General features: G+C 58.4%; 1 long non-coding RNA gene across 1 annotated transcript; it reads right to left on the bottom strand.

The window, feature by feature from the left end:
• Positions 1–15,801: 15,801 nt before the first annotated feature.
• On the bottom strand, positions 15,802–18,775 carry LOC105883748 (uncharacterized). Its single transcript, XR_012921301.1, has 3 exons — positions 16,659–18,775; positions 16,270–16,429; positions 15,802–15,970 (listed from the first exon to the last, which is right to left on the bottom strand). It is a non-coding gene; the product is annotated as an uncharacterized LOC105883748 (long non-coding RNA).
• Between the last annotated feature and the right edge of the window lie 5,637 nt (positions 18,776–24,412).

Genomic DNA, 24,412 nt, shown 5'->3' with positions numbered 1-24,412 from the left:
TCTTATTCCGCTCCACCCGCCTTACAGATGTCGCGTGCTGGAGATCCGCGAGAACAGCCCCGGCTGAGGCTCGAACCCACATCCGTCGGTGAGGCCGCGCTCTAGGACCCGGCGCGGCACAAAGACCCAGCGGAGTGGCGCGCACGGGGCCCTGAGCTCATTAGCCGGGCGCCGCCGGGGCCTTCATTAAAGCTCAGCGACGCGGAGACGGCCCGCGGCGGCCCCGCCTGGGCGCTCCGGGCCTGCCCAGACCCGCGTCGGCGCGGGCGCGGGAACAGCCGGGACCCGCGCGAGTGCGCTCGGCGGGTGGGGGGAGAATCAAACTGGGCTGGGGGCGACGTCACAGAACGGCCCCAAACCTCGGAGGGCGAAGGCTCCTCCGCCCCCTGCACCCCCGCGCCCCCTTCCTGCCCTCCGCCCACACGCACTTCACACCCATTTTGCAGATGGAATGCCCAAGGTCGGGCGACCAGGGCAGTACTGACACCAGGCCGTCGCCCGCCTGGCTTCCAGGCCTGATTGAGAGGCTGGAAATTGGGGCGTGGGAAGGGAGTGAGCACCGCTAGGCCCGGCGGAGAGCTATCGCGGGACGGCGGCGGGCCCCCTGGAAGGGGCCCTCCCCCCGGCCTAACTGAGGGGACGGCTAGGGGCGTGGAGAAGGCCGCGCCTGAGGCCGCCTGCTCCCACCTGCGTCCGCCAGAGCGCGGGCAGCAGGAGCCGGAGCCCCGCCCGGCCCGCGCCTCCGCCGCTTCCCCTCCCCGCGCTCCAGTCTCCGCGCCGGGCTGCCCACCCATCCCCCGCGCCCGCCCCGCGCCGCCGCCTCCGCCGCCTCCCGCGCCTGGCGCTCTCCCCGCCTCCCCCTCCTGACACTGATCCGGTCCCCTCTCTCCACCCCGCGGGTGACTGCGGTCTCTGCCCGCCTCTCCACCCCAGCTGTGTAGCTCTAGACCAGTGTCTTAACCTCTCCGAGCCTAGATTCAAGTGGGAAAAAAAATCAGAAGACCCAGGTGACGGAATGCCACCCCCTAATGGGTTAAAAGGGGGGCTGTACGTGTATATATTTGCTTTTCCATGCATATGTTTGCGCGTCTTGTGGACACCCTGGAAGGGAAGCTGGCTGTCTCCAGGGAGGAGGGAGGAGACGGAGACTCACTCGGTATCGCACGCACCGCACCTTTTAAATATTGAAATGTATCGATGCATTAACAATTCCAATGAATAAATAAAATAAAACACAAACATTTACAAAACTAAACTTTAATAATAATACCAGTGAGGGTTAAGCCGGATACTGCCTGTGAAGCAGACACGCGCTCCAAGTTTCTTTAAAGCGTCCCTGTTTGATTGTCACGTCCCTATTTGATTGTCACGGGCACTAGCTCGCCCTCTCATCCCCCCCCCACTCCTCATGCCTCCCCCTTCCCTTCCCTGCAGCCCCGCCCGCTGCGTGCTGGGCCACTGCTGCCCACCCCGAGGGTGGCAGGACACAGGAGAGAGGAGCAGGGCTGCAGCGGGCGGGGGTTGGGTCAGTTGAGCCTCCCACCAGTCCCTGGGACCCCAGTTGGCAGGCAATGCCCAGTCCACTTTAGGGACCCCCACCTCACATCTGCAGCATCCAAATTTAACCCTTGATAGGCGAAAGGGTGGGAGGGGTAGTGGAAAACGGCAGGTGAAGCCCCCAGTGGATCACTAGAATCCTTCTATGCGCCTCCCCCAAGACAGATGCCCCCAACAGGCACACACGGTCGCAGTGTCACCCAGGACTCTCCCACTTGCTGCTGCAGAGCCACTGGCCCTCTTCTCAGTGACATGCCCCTCCCCTCCCCGCCTCCTCCAGCCCTCAGTGTCAGGAGGTGACAAGGAGGTGCCCAGAGACAGCAACTGAGGCCAATCTGAGGGCATGGCTGTGTGGCTCAGGGCAGGCCAGGGTGGGGCTGGCCCAGGACCTGGGGGGAGTGTTCTGTGGCAGGGGAGAGATCACTTAAGCAGCCCAGAAAACCTGTCCAAGGGGTGGGGCTGGCTGGTCATACCTAACAAGACCCTCCTCAGTAGCCTTCCTGCCTCCTGCCCATCCGCACTGCCACTTGTTCCCCGCCAGATACTGGGCTGTCTTCCCAGGTCTTGCCCAGTGCACATCTCCTAGCCCCGCCCTCTCCCCCCTTCTTGAGGACCAAGTCAAACCCCGAAGCTTGGCTTTCAGACCCCGCAGGCCCGGCCCTGCCCGAGATGCTCCCTGGCGTCATCTACAGTTCTGTCTATGTGATCCCGATCCCCACACAAACCTGCTTATTCCCGATTCCTGGAATACGCTCTCCGCTTCCTCTGCCACGGGGTCCTCCCCAGCCTCTGAGGCTCGGCCTCCCTTCTGGAGGCCCAACCCCCCACCCCACTCCTGTGCTCTCCTCTCGTCCTAGGAGCTGCAAGTGCTCACTGCTGCCTTCCGTGAGAGGGCTGCGCACCCTGCAGCCGCAGCCTGGCCTAGCGGAGAACACAGTGGCCAGGGGCTGACCCATTTCTGAGTCCTCAGGGCACCTGGGACCGAGGGTGCCCTGCAGGGCAGGAGAGCGACAGGTTCTGCAGGTCAAACCTCAAGCTGACCTGGATGCTGAGCAGCACTCGGCACCTGTCCCTGTCCCCATGGGAAACAGCCTACTTGCCCACGCCTCAGCCCCCGCCACAGACCTGCACCGTGATGGGCCCCTTTAACAGACGAGAAAACTGAGGCTCAGAGAAAGTCATTTCTCCTAGGCCTCACGGGTGGCGTTTCTGGACTGCCATGTCAGCGGGCTCCCCGATGGATTTGGCCAGTGGGACACCCTGGTGGGAGCCTGGAAGGCAGGAGGGAGGAAGAAGCCAGGGGGTCTCTCCACTCTCTGTCTGCCTCCTCCAAGGAGCGAGTTCCTGCTGGAATTACTCAGCCTGTTTCGGTGGTACTGAGAGTCCAGTGATGCCACCTCCTCCCTCTGTCCACCCGGCCTCGGGAAGCAGCGACTTCCTCCCTGTGCTAATCTCTCCTCCTTGTCCCCTTCTAACTCTTCTCACCTGTGCGTCCAACCGCCCATGGTCCCTTCGTTCACTCTGCTGACTCTGTGTCCTGGTCTGACCGTGGTGATACGACATAGTCCTGAGTGGGCCACCTCATGGCCCCCAGCTCTCCCCTCACATGTCTGCTGCTCCAGAACCTTCTCTGGATTCTTCAGTCTCACCGAGACCTCTGGCACCTCTGGGCCATCTCATGTGCCATTCCCTCTGCCTGGAACGATCTTCCGGAAGCCCTTGCCTGGCGGGCTCACCGAGCCCTCTGCACAGCAGCCCTCAGGGGAGCCCTCCCCGACTCCAGTCTCAGTCCAGCTTGCTCCGTAGTCCCTCGTGAGGCTGGACTTCGCCCCCAAAGCCCTGGGCACTGTCTGTGGTTACCCATCATCTGATTATTCGCTTAATGTTGGCTTTTACCATCCGGTCCCAGCTCAGGAATTCCATGTGTCCTCCTCACAGCTGCAGCTGTGGCCCCTGGGTCCGATACTGAGCCGGAACCAGTGAGTGGGTGGCCGTATTTGCTCATAAACATGTGAACTGGGCCAGATCACAAAGACCTTAAGTGTTAGAATAAGAAGGTGAGTGAGGCCCAGGGAATAGCTTTCAACTTCCCTTCCCCCACCAGAGGCCTGACTTTCTTGTGTCCCGGGCTTGTATACCGAGAGCACAGTAAATGTGTTTCCCAGTCCTGAGAGCTTCCGAGTGCCTGGCCCTCCCCAAGCACATACACACTGAGCCTGGGAGACCAAATGGGGGTTGGGGGTGGAGGCTGTGCCAGGCAGTGTGGGTCATATGGAGGCCAGAGTCCCATATCAGGCTCTTCTTTGCCCCAGGTGGCCTCTCGGGGCATGTTGCTGGCTTTGGGCCTGTCCCCTCCCTTACCCAGAGAGCCCCAGGAGGGGTGATGTCAGCATAGCCCAAGGCAACCTGCAGGGCCTGGTCACAGGGTCAGCCTCAGAAGAGAGACCTGCAACGAGACATGGCAGTTCCTGGCATGTTCCCCATCAAACCTGCCGACTGGCCCAGCCCTGGCCCTCACGGGCAGAGCTGCGGGGTTCCCCCGAATTGGGAGTCTCAACCCTGGGGACTCACAGCCCCTCGGGGCCCTGCTGTCTCTCCCTCAGTGACATGGGAGCGTGGCAGGCGTACGCTGACCCTCCAGGGCAGAGAGGGGCTGCAAAGGATGAGAGAAGGGCACAGCTGGGCAAGTCCCGCCGCCTCTCTGTGCCTCAGTTTATATATGGGTCATCCGATCATGCTAAATGAAGTAAGCCAGACACTGAAGGACAAATATTTAATGATTCTACTTATATGAAGTACCTGGAACAGTTAAATCCATAGGAATAAAACATTACCAGGGGCTGAGGTAAGAGGGCATGGTTATGGTTTACTGAGTCCAGAGTTTCCGTTTGGTATGATGAGAAAGCTCCAGAAACGGATCGTGGTGCTGGTTGCACAACAGTGGAAATATATTTAACGCTGCTGACTCGTATACGTAAGTTAATACGGTAAATTTTATGTTACTTACATTTGATTACAGCTTAAAACACAGCTACCCCTGCCACCTGCCCCCACGCACACGGAGGGGGTCCCACCATGGAAGGGCGTGGGGAGCTTCGTGGAGCCAGGGGTGGTGGAAGGGCTGCCTGGAGTCGGGCCTGCGCCGAGCCCAGGGCGGGACAGAGCAGAAGAGCCCAGGGCCCGCGCAGAGCTAGAGGGGCCCCGGGCGCTCCGCGGGCCCCCTCCACCACCGGGCCCCTCACCTGGTCGGTACCTCTGCCTGTGACTCAGCGAAGCTCCTTCCCTTCCTCGGAGGCTGCCGTGGAGGGTCACCAGGCCCACTTCCAGGAGGCAGGATGGATGCCCCGACAGGCTCGGAGATGCCCCCACGGTCTCGAGGCGGGACCTGTGACCCCACTGCACTCCGGAGCTGCTCCTACTGCACTTAAGCCCAGCCCAGCACTGGGAGCCGTTCTGGAAACAGGGACTGCCTGGCCCAAGTCCTGCCCGACCTGGCCTCCCACCCACCCCTGAGGGCCCCCCTTAGCTGGCAAACGCCTCGGGAGTGTCCCCTCCTTCCCGCTCCACCACAGGCGCCCTGAGAACATCCTCACAGAGAACAGAGGCAGAAGACGCCTAAAAAAGCCCAATACCCTGGTGAGAAGCTGCTATTAACCCCCCGGGAGGCTGGGAGAAGAAATAGCAGGGAGCCGCGCCAGCCGGGCCGCTCCGTGATGCAGAGAGCGAGGCGGGTGTCAGGTGGCGGGTGGGCGGGAGGCGGCTGGGCGTCCAGTGATTTCTGTCACAGACTCCACGTCTGGCGGCTACCGCTGAGTGAGCACCTGCTGAATGCTCGGGGCCTCTGCAGACACCGAAAACCTCGAGGCCAGAACCACGGGTTTGAAGCCCGAGGCACAGACGAGAAAATGAGGCCGGGCAGGGCAGTGGGCAAGGGGACACGGCCAAGGGCACGTGGCTGAGACATGCCCGGGCTGGAACCTGGAAACCACAGCTGTCTGATGCTCAAGTCTGAGAGAGAGAGACAGATGGGGGGCTGGAGAGACAGAGACAGAGACAGAGACAGAGACAGAGACAGAGCGGGGGAGGAATGGAGAGAAGGGGGAGCGCGCGTGTGCGAGAAGGCTCTCGAGGATGAGGACGGGCACTTCCTGTCCACCAGCAGCCACGGCAGCAGCATAAATGGACACTGGGTGCCGAGTGGCTCGGTGTGGCTGTAGGGAAGGGCGGAAGTGAGGTTGTGAGCGGGCCAGGCCTGCCTCTGAGGGCTCTGCTGCAGCTTGCACGGTGGAGTTGGGGTAGGAGCTTAAGGGGGCTCAGTCCCTGCCCCCACTGCTGTCCCCTTTGCAGTCTTGCTGCGCCATCACTGTGCCTGGCTGCCATGGTGCTCCGCTCCCCCGCAGCTCACCCCAGGCCCTCCTGAGCAGCTGTGGAGCCAGGCAGTGCCCGGCACAGCTGGGCAGAGCCCGCCCTTCCTACCCAGCTCTGAGCCCGCCGCGCCCACCAGCCTGGGCCTTTCCCCAGAGTGAGGGGAAAAGTCTGAAGACCTGGGTCTTGGTCCCCACTCTGCCACTGGTGCGCTGTGTGGCCTTGGCCATATCCCTTTGCCTCACTGGGCTATATTTTCAAGATGGTTGAACATTTTCCAGATGCTTCTATTTCTGTGGTTTTCACACTGTCTTAGAACAGCCCCAGCTCCAAGAAAGCTCTTTGGCACTATTTGGAGAGAGCTGATTCTGGAGTGCAGAGTCTCCAATCCTGACTCCCATCCCTTCATTAAGCACCTGCCACGTGCCAAGCACTGGTTTGGAAGCCAGAAATATTAGATTCTTTAGTGAGCTCTAATCTTTGACAATTCTGGACTTTGGTTTCCTCATCTGTAAAATGGGTCCATGAGGATGGAGCCCCTCCCTCAGAATGAGGGAGAGGCACCAATAAGACCATTTAGGGGAATTCTGCACACAGGCAGGTCACTGCCAGGGTCCTCCTCCTGCTGCCAGACAGACATGGGCCCCAAGTCAGGCTCTGCCACTTACACCTGCAACCCCTGTGGGTGCCCTGACCCTGAGATAACCTGGCATAGGGTGGCACACTGTCTGCGTTAGCCGCCCTCCCCCACCCTCCCCCACCTCCATGCATTCTTCACACCCCTCCCCTGGACAGGGGTTTGGTCCCTGTAGACCAACCAGGTCTTCCCCCTAGAAGGCCATTTCCTGAAGAGGCCCCTAGAAGAGGGGGTGACAGGAAGCTCTCTTCATGCCCATCCCTGCTCAGACACCTTCCACGGCTCCCTATTGTCCTATAAATGATCTGACTTCTCCCAGGCATTTCAGGCCCTTCAGAATTGGCCCTCTGTCCCTCTCTCCCATTACTCCCCTTCTCTGCCCCCTTCTCTAGACACATGCGTCCCAACATGCCCCTGGCCACAGCCCACCCCCACTTCTTATGGAGGAGCGGGAGGAAGAGTGTAGTTCCAGGCAGAGGGACCAAAGTCTCCGTGGTGTGATGAGAAGGGTGGGGCCTGGCAGAGTCCCACCCCTGCGGTGACAGGCCAGTCCTGCACTCTGCTGAATGTGGCTGTCCCTCCCTGCCCCTCCTTCCCCGGTCCCACAACTGCCCCTGGTTTTTTCCACCCAGCTCCTCCGGAAATCCACTCATTTCTCCAGGCTTTCTCCAGGGGCCTGGGAGCGCTGGGCTTCACTGTTGATTTTTCACAAGTGATTATTGGTGGCAGAATTTGTCACCTGCACAATGAAAGGAAAATGAACCTTTCATCATAGCCAGCCCATGTACCCTGAGGAGGCTCCAAGAGCTGGTAGCAAGGAGTGAGGGGAGCAGGGAAGGGCGGGGGCAGGGAGCCACATCCACCCACTACCCAGTGCAAGGCCTGTTTCAAGCCCCTATCAGAGGAGGGGGAAACTGAGGCACAGAGAGCTTGAGAGAGTTGCCAAGTTTGCATAGCCCCTAAAGGGCCAGCTTAGCTGTGCCCACTTGGCACCCCATTAATGATGGCAAGGGTACCCTAAGGTTCAAGTCACAAAAACTGAAAGGCAAATGGTCAGGTCCAAGGCCTCCCCCACTTCATAGACAGGGAGACGGAGGCCCCAGAGGGGCAGCAGCTTGCCAAAAGACACACAGTGAGGCAAGGCAGGGCTGAGCCAGACCTGCAGGCTCTGCTCCCAGGCTGAGCTCCTTCCTTGGCCCAAGGAAGCCCCAGGAGTGAGGTGGGTGGGGCCCAGGTCCCCTCCTCCCTGCTACCTCCCTCGCCCCCCAAATCATGGGCTCCATAGTCTCAGCTGATTGGATGGCTTTGTGACCCCTGCCCTCCCTGAGCCTCAGTCCCCACGCTGGAGATGGGCGCTGCACCAGCCGTTCCTGGGTCTGCTGTGAGGACACATGGCACAGAGGACGTGCCTGGCCGCCGCCCGCTGCTCCTCCGGGGCCGCCTCCAGTCTGAGGTTTCTGTCTCTCTCTCAGCCCCCACCCCAGGCGCCACTGTCTGTGTTTCACGCCTCCTCCGCCTCCACCTTGGCCGGCTTCCCTCCTCGCTGCAAGCCGGCCTGCTCCCTCCCTGGAGCTCCTGCCACGGCTCCCAGATCCGCACCCACCTTCCACCAGCCCCAAGCTACAGGGAGCCACGCAGAGCCGACCTGGGGCACCCTCCACCTCGTGGCCCCCAGCCAGACCCCAGCCTCCCACTGACCTCCAGCGCCCACCTCACCCTCTGCAGCCCCCTCCCAGCCCCTCCAGCCCCCAGACCCCCACACCTGTCCAGGCCCTTAGACCTCTCCGGCACCCTCCAGCTTCCTCCAGCCCCCTTCAGCCCCCTCCACCCCCCTCGAGCCCCCTCCAGCCCCCTCCAGCCCTCTCCAGCCCCCTCCAGCCCCCTCCAGCCCCCTCCAGCCCCCTCCAGCCCCCTCCAGCACCCCCAGCACCCCTCGAGCCCTCTCCAGCCCCCTCCAGCCCCCTCCAGCCCTCTCCAGCCCTCTCCAGCCCCCTCCACTCCCCTCCACCCCCCCTCCAGCCCCCTCCAGCATCTTCTGGCCCCTCACAGGCCCCTTCAGTCCCCTCCAGCTCCTTCTGAGCCCCCACAGGCCCCTCCAGACCCCCAGCCCCCTCCAGTCTCAAAGCCCCCTCTGGCCCCCTCCAGCCCCTCTCAGGCCCCTCTAGCCCCCCTGATCCCCAGATGCCTCCAGGCCCCTCCAGCTCCCTCCAGCCCCGTCTAGCCCTCCCAATCCATCCTGCCCCTGCTCTCCCCGTCTCCCCTAGCGCTTTTCTGCCTCACACCCCTGGCATCCTCAGGCTGTGTCAAACACAGGGTGCACCAGGGTGGTGGGTGGAGGGGTCCCGGCCTTACAGCATGGCTCACCCACTGCTCAAACCCACCTGCCCACCCGCACCTGCCCACTTCCACCTGGCCGCCAGGACCAGAGGCCGGAGAGTCAGGCTCAGATCCTGCACTGCAGCGGTGGCAGCCACCACCTCTCCCACTGCCCAGTCCCAGGGCCTGTAGCCCCCTCCCAATACTGAGTGACAGATACCCCCTGCACTGAGCGGGCTGGCCTGTGTCCCACCCACCACGCGTGCGCGCGCACACACACACACACACACACACACACACACTCACCCGGGAGCCCTGACCCCACCCCACAGCAATGCCACTGGCTGAGCGCCAGGTGCAGGCAGGACAGCAGGCCGGGCCCTGGCCGAGTGCGCCCAGGAAGTCTGCACCGGAGCCCACCTCTGCTGCCCTGGCAGGCCGCCTGCCTGGCCTGGCCCACTGGGATCCTCGATCCTTGGGAACAAATTGTCCGTGGTCCTTGTCCTGGTGTCTGTGCTGGTGGCAAGACGAAGGGGACATTGAGACCACCAGGACCCCCTTCTCCAGGAGACTCCCACCCCTCAGCCTTCCGCGGAAGCCCAAATCCTCGGCACGGCCTCCAGAGTCCTCCTAGGGCCTCGTCTCCTCGCCCCACACCACCACACAGGTCCCCTCAGCCACGGGCACCGGCCCCGTCCACGCCCGCTCTCCCCCTGCTCCTTGGGCAGTGCAGCCTGGGCGGGATTCCCAGCTCTGCCACTTCTTAGCTCTGTGTCCTTGGGCAGGTGGCTCAGCCCCTATGAGTCTCAGTCCCCGTCCCCGACGGTAAAACAGGCTTGTCGCCGTCACCACACCCACCTGGCTGGTGGTTGGATTCCTTCACAGGAGGCCCTCAGGGCCGTGCCCAGCACCTCGTGAGCGCCCGCTCAGTGCGCCATCCACCCCTCGCCTCTCCCTGCCATGCCCTCTGCCAGGCGGCCCTGCCCATCCCTTTCCTGCCATTAACACCAGTCTCCCCATGGGGCCACTCCTCTGACAGTCCTGGCAGAGCAGGCCTCTCTCTGCTGGGCCTCCCTCAGCTCTGCCCCCATCACAGGGGCGGACTTGGCCTGGACCCGTCCGCATCCCCTCCCCACCCCACCAACCTTTGAGTGCCTTAAGTCCACCCACGCTGGCCTCCTCCTTGCCATCCTCAATCTTTCCCCCTGTGCCTGTCATTGCGCAGCTTCCTCTTTGCTGCAGCTCCCTCCTCAACCTTGGAAGCTACTTCCTCCAGGAAGCCCTCCCCAGATGCTCTGGGTGGTGAGGTACAGGCTTCAGACCCAGGAGGATCTGGGTTCTCTTCCTGCTGTGTGACCTCTACCTCTCTGAGCTTTAGTTCCTTATGATGAAATGAGTTAATAAACTCCTCTGCCAGGGCTCGTTGACTCAACAAGCCCCGAGGCACACAGGGCCATGGCTTCCTTCCTTTCCTCCTTGGCTGTGGCCCTCCTGGGGCAGGAATTCTGACATCTGCTAACCCGCAGTGCCCTGGGCACGGTGTTGAGCCCCTCCCATCCATCCTCTCCACTGTGCTCTCCAAACTCACTAGCCTCTCTGGACTGGGGGCTCTTGCTTTCTTCACCGCTAAGACGGATGATCACACCCACCTGGGGCTGATGTGAGAATTAAGTGAGATCATGTGGGAAAGCACTTGGCCCAGCACCGGCTCAAGACCTGGCGGCCACATCATTCCTGCATTTATGATTGAGACCCGCCGTTGTTCTGCCCAGAGCAGCTCAGGCCGTGCACACGCTGGGCACCTCCCCAAGTCTCCCAGACCAGGCCCCCAGAGAAGGGTTGTCATGGAGCAGCCGGCCGGGCTGCAGCTGAAGCAAGTCCCCTCCTGACTGAGGCTGGACACGAGAGGCCAGCCCAGCCGGGGACCCAGGGTGCCTGCTGGCCCAGGGCCTCCTGCCTGCCCCCCTTCCTCCCCCAGCCAGGCCCCCGGTGGCCCTGGCAGCTGCTCTGTCCCCACCCCACACACTCCTCCTACCTTCTTCCTCTTATTTCTCTTTGGAATCACTTCTGCAAAAGTTCATTTTGAAAGAAATCGATTTCTAAGCTGCTTGGAGATGCAATTTGGTTTTTCATTTTGAAGAAATGATGGTTAAGGAAAAGTTTGGAGACTTAATCACCATGGAAGGCCATGGAAATAAAGAATTCCTCTGCCCTCGGCCAGACGCTGTGGCCTGTGTGCGTGCTCTTGCTGTGACAGCAGGAAACAGGCGTACACAGGGAGGCACAGCCGCACGACACACAAAGACACATGGCGTACAGCACACACACGTGCATATAAGACACACACGTACCGTTTACACCAAGACACACATACACATGTACTATACACACCAAGACACACATATACATACATGTGCACGTGCAAACATATGCACACACACAGGGCACAGTGGAGCACCCTGGACCCACCCCATGGGCATCTGCAGCCCCTCCCTCCAGGCCGCGGAGCAACACAGTGCGGGGTGCGCCAGGACTACCTCCACCCCAGCTCTCCGCCTCTGCCCCACTGCACCTTTCTCTTGGACCAACCCCATTTTCATTATTTCTGGGAGGCCTTGACTACCACCCCTAACCCAAAGGTCCTTTTCAGATCTGAAGCTGCAAGTATTCACAATCAGATGCCACTGCCTCACTCAAGAACCTTCACAGGCTCCTTGTTGCCTGAGTGGACAAAGATCGCATCAACTCCTACTGCTGAAACACATCTGCATTCAATATCACTGCTGCCCCAGCAGCCCCTGGCAGACTGGGCAGCTGCTGGGACTGTGCCTGGGACCTGGGACCACACCTCCACGTCGTAGAACCTGAGCTGAGAGGGTGAGGGGCTCACCCAAGGTTGTACATTGGGTAGGTGTACAACCTTGGGTAGGTGTGCACACACACACACACACACACACAGAGTCACTGAGGCTCCAATCTATCATTCTCAATCTATTCTTTTGCATTTGCAAGATTCCCCTGGGAAAGTCATAATGCCTGACACTCTAAGGCAGGGAACTCCCCAAATTCCTTGGATCTGGGGGTAGAAGAGGTCCTAAATTCCATCTATTCCAACCCCTCTGATAATTGAACCCCCTCTACAATATTCCTGCCTCCAGCTATGCAGCTTGTACTTGCACACCTCGAGGGCCAGGGAGCTCACTTCCACCTGCCCATCTCTGATCTCCTGCAAAGGTTAGAGTCCCTCCTTATGCTGGGCTGAACCCTGGCCCCCAGTGCTTCTCCTACCTTGGCTCTTGCTTGGGTCTCCACCCTGGGGCTCCAAGCCCTCTCCTCTTCTAGCTTCCCCAGTCTCAGGGGTCCAGCTGTGATTTTCTCCTCATTCCAGGCCTACTGGCCAAGGGCAGAGGCCCTTGTGGGCCGTGTTGAGCTTGGAAGTTCACAGACATGTGCACACATGTGTGCGGCACCTAGACTTCAGGCTGGGGAGGAGAGCAGGGGCTACCCTCCTGGGGTGGGCAGCGCTTAGGGGCTGGGAGTGCCAGGTGAGGGCACTGTGCAGAGAGCAAGAGGCAGCCTCCTGCACACGTGTGTCCTAACTGGGCTCTGGGCTCAGCAGAGACGGGCATGCCTAGGCAGGTAGAGGGGATGAAGAGCCCTGTGTCAGGGGGCAGGGAAGGGATGAAGGGCTCTGAGACCAGAGAAAGGAGAAAGGAGGCCGAGTGGGCACAAGGACCCCAAACCAAGGAAGGGGCAGCCTTTCTGGGGAGTCTGAGCCGGTCAGCCCAAGCCCTGGCCATGCAAGACAAGCACGGTCCAGAGGGTGAGGTCCACCCCAGCCAGACCAGACCTCAGGGCAGGACAGACACAGGACTCCTGTCCCCACCCTCCCCATGGTCTGGGCCTCACTCTCCTCGAGATGGGCTGTCCCAGAGAGGGTACTCAGGGGCTGTGCCAGGCCCTCCCTCTGTCCTCAGCCCCAGGGCCCACCAGTCTGTGTCCTCGCTGAGGAAGGGGCAGCCCTCCACCTAGAGGGCCACCTGGGGAGGGCAGCGGGAGAGGACGTGGAGGTCAAGCGGGCCCTGCCAGGCGGGCAGCCGAGCTCTGCCCAGGTGGAGCAGGGGAGCCCCCAAGGGTGGGCAGCAGAGCACCGAGGCCAAGAGAGGTGACATTTGCTTGGTGGGGGTGACATGGGAGTCCTGGGTATGAAGTGAGCCCTGAGGGCTGGGAGGTCTGCCCAAGTCAGGGCTCCTGGCTCCTGGGAGCCACCTGCACACGGGCCCTCTGGCTTGTTTCCTGTTTGCTGAGCATCTACTACGCACCGGGGGCTTCACGTCATCAGCAAGCGGTCCGCAACAGTCTATGGAGCACCTGTGCGCCAGCGCTGATGCGCCCATGGGCAGCGCTGGGTCTCTGGCTCCCCGCCAGTGGGATACACCTGGAAAAAGGCCACGCCCCAGCGTCAAGGAGGGTAGCCCTGCCACTGAGCTGCTCTGTGGCCAGAAATGAAGCCAGGAGGCAGCAAAGGGCTGTGTGTACAGGAGGGCCAGGGACTGACTGGGGGTGGCCTGCGGCCCTGCCCTGGGCCCCTCCCGCAGGGCAGGTGGCAGAGTGGTGCCAGTGCACGAGGCCCAGCCCTGGGGACCAGCCAGGCCCTCGGCCCAGATTCCTCGCACCTGCCCCAGTTCGGGGCGGTCCGGCCTAATTCTTCTCAAGGATGCGTGAGGTTCCCGAGAGGCCCCAGGGGCCCTGCCCGAGCCCAAGCGGCAACCCATGCTGTCTTTTGTGATACCCCACCCTCACCACCACCGACTTATACCCCTCAGTGTTCTCCAGCCCAGAACATTCTAGACTCACTGCATTCAGGATGTGGTTGTACCCACAGAAATTAAGGCTCAGCTTTGAATTTTGAGATAAAAATGTAAAACGTGTGTCAGAGAGAGCAAAGGAGACTCGAGCCCAACCCCTGGGCAGGACCCGGGGAAGCCAGCTTTTCCCGAGGACAGTGGGGAGGTGAGGGGGTGCAGGGCCGGGGCCCTTGGAGACGCCTCTGTGAGCGCTGGGACCAAGAGCAGCGGGGCAGAGTGCTGGTGGGCGGCACCGGGCAGCCTCAGGGGCCCTGGTGGGCATTGGGGTGGGTGTGGGCGCTGCCTGGGCTGGGGACAGACAGGGCTGCTGGTGGGAGGGAGCCCCACGGCTGGCACCGACACACGCCCGGGAGAGAGGGGTCCGAGGAGGGCCTGACGCACTGGAGGAACCTCCGTCCAGGCAGAGCGTGCCCGGAAGGGGCAGCGGGCAGAGCAAGAGGCAGGAGCGTGGCGGGGGCCAGGAAAAGATGAAGTTTCGCTCCTGGAAGCTGCATTTCTGCCACTTGAGTTTGCATCCTGAAGGAGGGCCCTCCTTGCCACCAGAGTCTGCAGCTCAGTGAGGGACAGTGCCGCGGCCGCAGGAGACGCAGTGGCCTCAGTGAGCTCTGGCCACCTGTGGGGAGGGGAGCGGGGACACTCGGGCCCACAGCCAACCCCACCTTGCTGAGAGGATTTGAGACAGACCAGGCCCCCTCCCGCCCCTGTGAGGTAACAGAGCTCAGGCCGGGCACTAGCGCTAATCATGGGGACAGGGACGCAGGGCAGAGGCGGCAGCTCTGGTGTCCACCCAGCCCGCCACCAGCCGCACCAGGAGCACCAGTCTCCCCGGCTCCACGCAGCTGGGCGGTGCCCCCCCACAATCCCTGAGGTCTCCAGTCTCCTTCCCCACCTCCAACGGCCCCCAGAAGGCCCTCCCCTCCCCCACCCCACCCCATCCCCCATCACCACCCCTCCTGCATTCCCCGCCCCCCATCCTGGGCCTGGGAGTAGAACCCAGGCTCTTCCACCTTGCGCTGCCCCTGCCTCAGCTGGCCCTGGGACCCCAGGTAGGTCGCTTTGCTTGTCTCTCTGGCCTGCTTCCTCCTGTTTTAAATGGAGGGTGGCACTTCTGGATTCTCTCCCGGCTGCATCATCTGCCAACTGTCCTCCCTTGCAGGGTCCAGTGTCCACCTGCCTGCCCCAAGGGGTCAGGTGCTTCCTCTCCTCCCTCCTCCCTCCTGCTCCCCCTCCTCACTCCCCCATCCCTCCCAGCCCCCTTCCCTTCCCCCTGCACTCCAGCCTCCAGCAGCCTCCCTGCTCCTGTCAATTAGACCAGCTGTGGCAGGAGGCTGGAGAGCAGGCTAGGGCACCCAGCTGGAAAATTGGGTGTCGGGAGCTGCATGGAATCCTAATGCCCCAGCCCTGCCCCACCCCATCCCTCACTGCTCCCTGGTGACAGGGCCAGTGCTGGCAGGGACGCCACTCCTCCTGCTGCTCTGTCCTGCCAGGCCTGCAGGCAGCTCACTGCCCCTACCCCACCCCCTGTGCCACCAGCCCCTCCCAAGGCTTGCAGGAAAGAGCACCGGGCTAGGAGTCCCAAGGCCTGCGTGCTGGCCAGTCCCCTCTCTGGGCTCAGCTCACTGACCTGTAAAGTGGGGCTCCACCCTAGAGCCCTCTGTCTCAGGTGTGCACCCAGACCTCTCAGCTTCCCTCCAGCACAGCAGACTGCCACCGGGTGGCTCATACCTGCCCTGCTCCAGACCTGGCTGGCCCGTTTCTGGTTGCTTTGTTTTGACTAGGAATGCTTCCTCACAGTCTCTCCCTCCACCCGTCCAGGAGCCACCTCACTCATCCTCCGAGGCCTGCCTGGCCTCCGAGAGGACTGTGCTGCCCGAGTTGGCAGCCACCCACTCAGGTGACCCAAGTCCTGGCCACCAGCACCTCCTGGCCGCAGCCCTAGGGTGCCTCTCCCTAGAAGCGAGAGATGCACCCCCCCACCCCACCTGCTCCCATCGAAATCAGCCAGCTTAATGGGTTTCTTTTGTAATTACTGTCACTTTACTTTTACTTATTACTCCAATAAAGGTACCCCAGCAAGTCGCCTTGGCTGTCGTCTACCGAGCACACACTGTCCAGCTGGTGGAGCCGGCACAGGATCCCAGGGGCGACTCCAGCGACCTTCAGGCACGTGCTGGGACTCCGAGGACAGAGCAGGGGACCCCACAGACAAGTCCTCTTGTCTCGCATTCTACGAGCAAGTAAATAAGAAGATGGATTATTTCAGAGCGACCAGAGTCATGAAGGAAATGATCCAGAATGCAGGGGTAATGACTTGGGGAAGGCCAGACAAGAGGGCTCAGGGAAGACACCCAGGGAAGGTGGCACCGAAGTGGGGCCTGAGTGACAAGAAGCCGCTGTGAAAAGGTTGGGGCGCATCATTCTAGACAGAGGGGGCAGCTAGTGCAAAGGCCCTGAGGCTGCAGCACGCGTGGCAGTTTACAGAGCAGGTGGCCTGCGTGGCTGAAGCGGGAAGGCGGTGGGAGGTACCGTCTGACGCCGATCATATCCTGCCTGGATGTGGACTCCTGCGAGTTGTCCGTGATGAATTCAAAGCACAAGCGGTAGCCGCTGCAGGCTGTAAGTGTGAGAGACATGTGCTCTGATGTTCTTTTACATGACCTTGCTCCCTGGCTGCTGGCACAGAGGGCTGTTGAGGACGGAGGGCAGGGGGCAAGAGCAAACGCCAAGAGGCCAGTTAAAGGATGCCGCAGTGACAGGAAGAGACAGGGCATGACACGGCGGCCTGGAGGGGCAGAGGAGTGGCTCTGGCTCAGAGTCCACTAGGTGGGATCTTTTCAGTGTGTCCCGCTCATGAGAGCAGGAAGCCCCTTCCTGGCACCCTCCCCCTTCCTCGTTTCCCCTGCTCCCCTCCAAACCTTGCTCCTTGTGATTCCTTTTCTCTGCTGATCCGCCACCTCCGCGTCCAGTCTCCTGCATGGGCTGTTAGTCGCAGCTTTACCTGGTTCTGCCGCTGCTCAGTGGGGAAGGGGTGGGGGCTCAGGGCTCCAGGGAAGGAGAGGGAGGAGCAGAGGCCCTCTTGGGGTCTAGTCCAACAGCAGTACTTTTATAAAAGCCAGCCAGCCTGTTCACACTGCAAAGATTCACCTCTGGCCGTTTTTCCTCCTTGTAGCTTATTACGCGAAGAACATCTGTTCTCTTCCCAGCCTTGAGTCACTTTACAAAAGGCCCCTTCTATGACCTGAGCCCGGGTGATGCCAGGGCCCGGGACAGCATGGAGCGTTGTGAGCAAAGGAAAAGGCAGGCCACAGAGTGGAAAAAGCTATTTGCAATAGGACTCTTAATTGAAACTCAATGAGACAAGGGGAGATTACCAAATAGAAACACGGACAAAGGACTTGAACAGGCATTGCTCGAGAGAGGAAAACCAAATGGCCAGTAAAGATATGAAAAAGTGCTCAACTTCGTTATCAGGGAAATGCAAATTAAAATCACAGTGATTAGCAATTTATACACCCAGTGGAGGGACTAAAATGAAATGTATTAAGAATGTATCAAGTTTGGCCACAAGGCAGCGATGGGTGGGTAAACTGGTACAAACATTTTGGAAACTCTGGTCATATCTAGGGAAGCTGGACACACATACGTCCTGTGACTAAGCGATTTATTCCTAGGTTTATGCTCAGCAGGAATGCGTACATATGCCCACCGAAAGCCTTGTGAAAGAATGTTCATACCAGCTTTATTCATCACGGAGCCAAACTGGAACTAACCCAAATGTCTATCAACGGTGGAATGAATAAATCAACTGTGGTGCATTTCACAGCACTGAGAATGATCCAACACGAATGCTACACTCAACATGAACGAACCTCACAGACACGTCGCCTGGGGAAAGAAGTACATACCACACGATTCTGCTCACATGAAGTCCAGGACAGATATTCAGGAGAGGCTGTCCCTGTAGCCCCCGACAGGGGACTGGTGGGGCTGCGAAGGTCCTGGTGTCCTGGGTCTTCACCGGGAGCCCCTGTCTTGGGGGTGCTCACTTTGGGAAAAATCCATCTTTTTGATCTGTGTGCTTTCTCTCTGTGTGTGTATACACACATATATTTACTTCTATTGTGATGAACTTCAGAAAAGTTATTAACTTCAAAAACTAAACTGCTGCAGAAGCATTTAGAGTAAAAAGAATGAGGAACTTGGGGATAGCTGAGCGCATGAAGGTTCCTGACGGGCGCATTGATGGCAATAGCCTCTACTGTGAACCCGTAAACCTAACCGAGGGTTTCCCTGGGCTGTGCGAGCCACTCTAGCAAATTAGCCAAACCCAAAGAGGGGGTCACGGGAACCCCAACTTGAAGCCCACTGGTCGGGCAGTAGTTGCGGAAGCACAGACTTGCGGCTGCTGTCTGGGTGGGAGGGCAGTTTTGGGGGCTGAGCCCACACCCTGCGGGATCTGACGCCATCCCCAGGCTGTACAGTCAGAACTGAACCGGAGGACACCCTCCCGGCGTCCGCTGCAGAACTGATTGCTCCCTGGTAGTGGGGAGAAACCACTCCCCCACATCTGGTCACAGAAGTCTTCTGTGACGCTAACTGTTACCGTTCGAGAGCAGAGTTAAAACAGCTTGAGATTTTACCAAACAAAGAGACAGATAAAAGCCAGGGTAATATTATTACAAAGGAGACAGTTAAAGGAAGTACCAACTATCAAACTTTAATTCTTCTAGAGATTTCTTACGTTTTTGAGCTTATGGGAATTAATATATTACACTTATCTATTCAGTGGTTCTTAAACAGGAATGTAACAGAATCTTGAGGACATTTTTTGTTAGAGACATTTTTTGTTATTGTTAGAGACAGGGTCTCACTATGTTGCCCAGGCCGGACTTGAACTCCTGGGCTCAAGGGATCCTCCCACCTCAGCCTCTTGAGTACCTGGGACTACAGGCACATGTCACTGTGCCTGGCTTTAAGGAAATATTTTTAAATATATACATGTCCTTATTAGATTTATTAAATCAAAATCTTCAAAGGAGACCCTAGATTTGTGGATTTTTTTTTGACTGGGTCTCCCACTGTCACCTGGGCTAGAGTGCCATGGCATCAGCCTAGCTCACAGCAACTTCAAACTCCTGGGCTCAAGGGATCCTCCTGCCTGAGCCTCCCAAGTAGCTGGGACTACAGGCATGCACCACCACACCAGGCTAATTTTTCTATTTTTTGTGGTGACAGGGGTCTCGCTCTTGCTCAGGCTGGTCTCAAACTCCTTACCGCAAGCCATCCTCCCACCTCGGCCTCCCAGAGTGCTAGGATGACAGGCATGAGTCACTGTGCCTGACCTAGACTCGCAGATTTTTTAAAACTTTCCCCGGGTCACTGTGATGCACAATTCCAGCTGAGAACGAGTGCAGTAGACAATCACTTCAGGCTGATCTCTCGCCCTCATGGCCAATTCTCTCTGTCATTTGGGTATTTGGCCAGAAAGAGGAAAGAATAAGAGATACAGTCATTTACTGAAAACTCCGTTTAATTTTCCTGAGTAGGGGGAAAACAGGGCCTAGTGAACTACAGATGCAACATGATTTTGCTATTTATAAGCTCCTTATCTCTCACCTTCCCATCAAGACATTCTAGATATAAGTGGCTGTTTCTGCTAGAGTAGGATAATAAGGCAGTTAATAATGTGTTCTTCCCTTTTGCTACCCACTTCATCATGGCCTATTCACTGCCAATCTGCTTTCCTCAGACTTCTCCTCAATTGATCTCTAGGCAAGTTTACCACTCACTCTCTTTCCCAAACTGAGAATTATCCCCCAAACTGAAGAGCGCCTCATCTAACACATAAACTGGAAAACACACACACACACAGAGCCTCTTCTTGGTACTTTCCCCCAATGCCCTCATTCCCAAGCCTGAGTACTTTTGACAGGCCAGTTTCCCTTTTCCTTTTCCATTTTAAGCCTCGGCCACTGAGAAAGAAATCACTTTCATGTAAATTACTTTTATCAGGAACTTGTCAACGGCAGCAAGGTTTCCACTTATTGTAAAATGCCTTTGTTTTGTTTGAATTTTAAGATAAAGCCTATTTCCAGGGGAAATTTTGCTTTCTTGTGTTGTTTTACACTAATTAGGGAAAAAAAAGAAAGAAAGAAAAAGAAAAAAATTGGGATGGGAAAAAGCATTTGGAAAAAAAAAGTCTTACATTTAACAAATTAAGTGCTTTCACAAATATCTACCGTAAGTGCAAAAAAGAAAGATGTACCCTCTAATGCTCCTTTCAAAGTATCAGTATTTAAAGTGAAATCTTAGACAATCAAGTTATTTCAAAATATTTTCATTCAGAGAATGCCTGAGCTTCCACATACGGAAAATGCACCTACACACGCCAGTGTTAAAACAAGCGCGCTCGGCTGTGGCCCCTTCCCCTGACGGACGCGCCACCTGCCGCGCGGCGGGAGGCTCTCTGCGCGAGTGACGGCAACCCCCATCCGCCTCACACCTCACGCCTCACGCGGCCCACAGCACAGCCACAGCTCCGCGCGGCAGGGAGCGCCGGGGTCCTCCTGCCCTCCTCTCCCCCACCTGGGGTTGGCCTCACAGGCCAGTCACCCGCGAGGCCAGCCGCGTCCAAGGCGACCTACCCAGCCTCCCTGGTGTTTCATTGGCCGGGCCTGGTCACATGCCCACTCCCGGCCTATCACAGGCAGAGGGTGTGGTCGCCGTAGGCCAATCAGGAGCACCCGTGGTGGAGGGTGCGGGGCTGTGGGTAACCGTTAGGACAAAGAGGACATGGGCGCTGGGTGGGCAGCAAACCCCGCGCGGCTGGTCCGCGTTTGCCCTGCGGGCGCTCATACACCACCCACAACCCCAGCAACCACTGAGGCTCTTTCGAGCATTCTTCAGTACCTATCTGTTCTCTAAGCTAGAAACGCTTGGCTCTAAGGCATGGAGTGGCCTGCGCTCACCCTCCCACCTGCCAGCTCTTGCGCCTCCCTCGCTGAATTCCTTCTTCCTCCTCAAAGAAACCCCCACCCTGCCCCAGGGCCTTTGCACCTGCTCTTCTCTTTGCCTGGATGATGCTCCTAGGCTCCACCAGATCCTTTCCCAGACACCGCCTCCCCACCCCCCGCCCTTGGGCCCCCCATTGAAGGCGGCCTACTTTCCCCCCACCCTAGGAATCTCCTTCCCAGTGTTGCCAGAGGCCATGTGGCCTTGGTCATGCACCTGTGTCGCGCATGTCAGCTCCGTGGGGGCAGGGCCCTCAGCGTCCGCATCCGGTTACTCTAGGTGCAGCCTGTGCCCCGGGGCGGCCTGCACCCACACGGAGCGCACAGGAGGGGTGCGCCTCTGTGCGCCCGCAGTACAGACCAGTCCCTTGTCCACGTCCGTGAAATCCAAATGCTCAGAAAACTATACTCCTTTTCTTTACCTGTTTGGTGGCAAACCTGACCCAGATTGATGCAAGCCCATTGTTTATGCCCCGTCCTGTGAATACGTGCGCAGCTTGCTGAAGAGAGTAATGTGTTTTAGGGGTTGTCTCAGGCTGGGTTTCCCAAAAGCGGCGCCTGAGACAGGACGTGGGTGCAGGTGGTTTACTTGGAAGGTGACAGCAGGAAGCAGGGGGGAGGGGGGTGAGACAGGAATAAGGAGGAGCCAACACGAGGGCCACTGTGGAGGTCGCTGCAGAGGGCCCTGGGCAAGAGGGCAACTCCTCTGGAGAACTGCCGGGCACTTACCCACCTGGCCCTGGGCCCTGCCAGCTGAGGGTTGCCCCCGGGGCTTCACTCCAGAACTCCCAGCTGTGGTGGAGGTGAACACCCCAAGTGGCCTGCAGCATGGGGCAGCCCCAGACTCTGTGGAAGAGTGGCATGGAACAGGACGTGTGCACCAGGTTACCTTCCTGAAAGCTGCAACGCATCTGGCCCCAGGGTTTCAGGTTCCCAGGTAGAATCGCTGCGTCAGAGGGGGCACCCTGGGCGGAGTCTTGTGTGTAGTTTTAGAATTTTGACAGGCACAGCCCTCCGAGACGGCTGGCTACCTTTTACCCTCCTTCTGCGTGAACATGTCCCACCCTCACCTCACCCCGCATCAGATGTGCTAGCTAAGTAGTATTGGTCACCGGACACTGTATTGCACACTCAGGCCCAGCACTGTTGTAGGCACTGATTTCTCGCGGGGACTCTGCGGGTGGTACTGTTTTCTACAGTCAGTTTTTAGGTGAGGAAGGTGAGCCGCAGACGTGGCACACTTCATCCAAGTTCCCACAGCTGAGAAGGCCAGGGCAGGAGTCCATTAACGGCAGCACTAGGCTACCCGATCACCTTTTAGTTCTTACCAATCTCACAAGTGAAACATGATAGTTCATTGTCTTATTTTGCATTTCTCTATTGTCATGTTTTTCAGTCAAGAGTGGGCACAGATACAAATATTGGTAACAGAGACACAAACCAGAAATGTGTTGCTTGCATAAAATCTAGAGGCTGGCAGTCCAGAGCCGGCATGTCAGCTCTACTCCATGGTCTACTCCAAGGCCCAGGCTCCTTCTCTTGTTACTTTGCTGTGTGTGATCTCTGGTCCCAAAGTCTCCTCACAGTCCAATATGGCTGCTGAAGCCCCTGCCATAACATCTCGTCTTCCAGCCGCAGGGAGAAAGAAGGGCTAAAGAAAAAGGAAACCAAGCGTACCTGCCAGCTGTCTTTTAAGGAAAGTTCCTGGAATCTGCTGCTTCTCACTGGCTGGAACTTGAGCATGCAGCCTCACCTACATGGGAGGCTGGGGAATGTTTTTATTCTAGACCATATGCCCAGCCAAAAGTCAAGGATTCTGCTCCTGAGGACAAAGGGAAGGTGGATGCTGGAGAACAGCTTGTGATCTCTGCCACAACTGAGGAAGGAGTATTCTTGGCCATTTCTAGTTCTTCACCTAGGAGTTATCTCTCCATACTCTTCTTTCTCTATTCCACTGATTATCCTTTCCTGTTTGATTTCTAGGCACGCTTCTTATGGGAAACTCACCACTTCCCCAGACAATCTGTAACAGCGCTTGGCTCTAAGCATTTGAGCCAAAATCAGCTTAGCACCTGCTTAGCACCCGGCTCGTGCTAGGTGCCCCACAACGCTGGCTTCTTTCCCCCAAGCCAGGGGTGGCAAACGTTGGCCTGCTCCAGAATCCCCTGGGGTGCTAGGAACTCGGAGGCACAGGCTCGTGGATTGACAGGGCCTGGCCCTTGTGCTTTTCTGAAGTCCCCTGGGTGAGAATGCTACCCACTCGAGTTTGGGTCTGCCCTAGATTGCTAACACGCTCTCTTTATACTGCCATTGACTTCCTCTTGGTCATGTGGAGCTTCACAAAGGCGGCCAATCTCTCCTCCATTCCGCAGCCCGCAGGCATCTGAAGAGACTAGTGGGGTCTCCCCTGTGACGTCTCTTTGCCAGACTAAAAAGTCCCATTTTCTCCCCTGTCCCTTATGTAGCAGGGTTTCTAAATGCTTCTAAATGGTATCACTCTCAGCAGATGGACCCCAGTGGATCAATCTCGCTTCTGGAATAGTCACCTCAATTGACCAGGGCCTCTCTAGGTAGAGTCTGGGCAGTCCAGAAGAGCACAGAACCCTCACCTCCCCTGGTCTGAATCCTATGCTTCTATTAATGTGGCCATGGCTTCATCAGCCCTGGGAGCAGCTTTGTCACTCTGTGACCCCACCCTGAGCCCAAATCTACCATAATCTCCAGTAGTAGTTACATGCTGATGGTGTATATTTGCACGTGGCTTCCAGTAACACAAAACCCCTGTCCAGGGCTGGGCGCAGTGGTTCATGCCTGTAATCCTAGCACTCTGGGAGGCCGAGGTGGGAGGATCGCTCAAGGTCAGGAGTTCAAGACCAGCCTAAGCAAGAGCGAGACCCTGTCTCTACTAAAAACACAATGAAATTAGCTGGACAACTAAAAATATATATTTAAAAAAATTAGCCAAGTATGGTGGTGCATGCCTATAGTCCCAGCTACTTGAGAGGCTGAGGCGGGAGGATTGCTTGAGCCCAGGAGTTTGAGGTTGCTGTGAGCTAGGCTGACGCCACGGCATTCTAGCCCAGGCAACAGAGCAAGACTCTGTCTCAAAAACAAAAACAAAACCCTGCCCAGGCCAGTTCAAGCACAAGAGACATCACCGCAGGGAGAAGGCAGAGGCCTGCGGGTCCAGGCCCAGGGCGATCCTCAGCGCGTCCGTTTCTTCAAGTGCAACCTCTGCTCTCTTCTCACTTGGCCATCCCGGTGCGTCAGCCTTACTCACAGACCCGGCCCTACTACTCTCCAGACTCCAGAGATTCCAGACATCCCCATCCCAATCAGATGTGAGGACATCCAGAGGAAGCCATCCCTTCTGCAGGAAGCCGCCAACAGGTTTCCTGTCTTTGACTGGAACTGGGTCATTTCTAAACCAATCACTGGCAAGGGGGTGGGACCCCACGCCCGGCTTAGCCCAACCCAGATCCTCTGTCCGCTCCCACAGGGCAGGTGATGGGGGGAGGGGGCGTCTCGAACAAAATGGGGACTCTGTTAAGGAAGGGGAAGGGGAGAAATTGACCTCCCATGGGGACCTCCAGCAGAGCGAACAGCGGGTGCCAAGGTGCAGAGGCAAGAGTGGGTGCGGGGCCTCCCAGCCCGGCTGG

Source organism: Microcebus murinus, chromosome 10 (genome assembly GCF_040939455.1).
Source record: "Microcebus murinus isolate Inina chromosome 10, M.murinus_Inina_mat1.0, whole genome shotgun sequence".
In the NCBI taxonomy this organism is placed as follows: Eukaryota; Metazoa; Chordata; class Mammalia; order Primates; family Cheirogaleidae; genus Microcebus; species Microcebus murinus.
Note: the sequence above shows the minus strand (reverse complement) of the source record. Positions and strands in the feature narration are given on the sequence as shown.